Genomic DNA, 2,320 nt, shown 5'->3' on the forward strand with positions numbered 1-2,320 from the left:
GAGATCCGCCTGGCTCTGCCTCCCGAGTGCTGGGATTAAAGGCGTGCGCCACCACTGCCCGGCGCTATCAGTAGTTTTAAATGCTCAAGTTAGTTCAGAGGCATCTTATAGCAATCCATCAATTGCCATTTGATTGTTCTTAGCAGTTACTGTCACCAGAGGCCTATACCCTTGGTAAACTTGATTTTTTAATGTCTCTCCAGTTTTCAGAGTAGCAGTACTCTGACCCCAAGAAAAGTTAACAAGTTTTAGTTTGTGCAACTTCCTTTCTTCTTGTGAGAATGGGAATAGAAACTTCTACATTCTTACACATCAGAGCTAATCAGGAGGCATGGCCAATATACAAGGAGGGACAGGTGCTGAAAGCCAAGGGTAATTAGCCTCTGGCCCATACAGATCTTGCTTTTTGACTGCTGCCAGCACTGGTTTCTTCATAAAGCCAACTTTTCATCCATGACAGCTTTCTACAAATTCAGCGTTTTACTGAGTTATTGGTAAAATTAATGATATTTTAAGAGGCGGGATCTTTCAGTGAGATTTGGCTTTCTGGTTGGAAATTTCAGTGGTCTTTTCAGTGGCAGAATACAGGTCTTCCAATTCTGTGCATTTTAGTTGTCAGTTCTTAACTAAAATTGTTCCAGAACATGCTTCTGCTGGCTTATAAGTAAACCTAGACTCCTACCTTACAAGTTTCTAGCTCCTTGACTTTCAATCAGAAATATAGTCATAGGTTCTGACCTAAGCCCAACTGTTTCAACAGACTCTGACCTAGGAGGACCAGACAGTGAATGTGGTCAAGAATTGCAACTTTTATTCAAATAGACAATTATACAATTATATCTTTCTATATTAAGCCAGTTTCATTATCAGGGATTTCAGGACAAAAGCCTAAGCTCCAACAGCCCCAACAGACTAGGCCCAGCTCCTCATCCTAATATGCCAACGAAAGAGTTGAGTAATGGTAAAAGCAGGGAGAGGAAATTTACTTAATGTTGCTACATCTGGAAGAGGACACCTAAAGAGGTCTGCTGATTGCATGCCAGCCTTTGGAGTACTGACATGAAGTTTTGGCTTAAACAAAGGACAAGAGAGATGTCTCAGCAGCACTGGTGAAGCTGTGGCTTAGCTGACCACTGTTTCTGACCTGATTTTGAAGGTGATCTGAAAGAGCTGGCCCCAAACCTCCATTGATCCCCTTTTCCTAGCCTCCCAAGAACTAGGATTACAGGTAACAACTGACTAGCTACCTAACACTATAATCCACTGATCTCCACTGGGTATACTCTCCCCCCTGAGGACATTTGGTTATAGAGACATTTATAGTTGTCATGATAGTAAGGAGTTAGAGAGAGACTGGGGATATACTATGAAACACGGGCAAGTTAGTTTCCTACCCCAAAGAATTTCTTCAAAAATATTGTCTAGGGATGCTGGGCTGGAAGGCCCAGGCTGACCAACTTGGCTGCCATCTGGGCCTGGTGCACCCCAACATACACTCCCATCTATGAGCTACTGGAATGGAGGAGCTGGTCCTGCAGAACCAGATGTCATTACTGACTAGGCAAGTCCTAGGCTGGCCAGCTGGTCCCAGCATGGAGCCACTGTGGCTGCTGCAGCTCATGCTGCTTGCCCTGCTGGGAGTTGAAGCGTGCAGGCCAGTGGCCCTACCTCCCGGCTACAAGCACAGAAGTCAAGCTCAGCCAGCCTCTGGGTGGCAGATATCAAAAGCATCGAGGTGTATAGCAGCCAGGAGCTCACACAGAATCTGTCCCCAGACACCCTGCCTAACCACAATGTCACCCTGACTCTGGGCAACAGCAGGCTCTCTGAGACGAATCTCAGTGATGGTCCAGTGTTTATGGTGCTTTAGAAACCAGAAACCTTGAACTAGACCAACTACTGCTGCAGTGAATATTTACATGTAAAGCTGTTTGAGAAACAAAACAAAACAAAACAAAAAACCTATACTGTCTGACACACTGCAGTTTCCAGTGCCATCATGACAAACAAATATGGGATGCAGAGGTGGAAAAGATGGAACAGAGTGGGGAGAGGCAGAGCTAGCAGTGACAGGTATGAGAGAAGGCTGTGGTGGAAGCAGGAATGTATCCTGGCTGGGTGGGCCCAGCACGGTGTTGTGCAGCAGCTTGGAGCTTGCACAGACTCAGCCCCCAAACCCACTGCCCAGCTGCACAATCATCCTGGTTCTGAGCAGCAACGGGAAGTCTGAGATGAACTGTTCCTTTTCTGGAGCGGACCTCCTCCAAGACCTCTGTGATCTGTGCTAACCTAGGAGGCCATGTTGGTATCTGTGATCCAC

The sequence above is a fragment of the Peromyscus leucopus genome, chromosome X (assembly GCF_004664715.2).
Source record: "Peromyscus leucopus breed LL Stock chromosome X, UCI_PerLeu_2.1, whole genome shotgun sequence".
NCBI lineage: Eukaryota > Metazoa > Chordata > Mammalia > Rodentia > Cricetidae > Peromyscus > Peromyscus leucopus.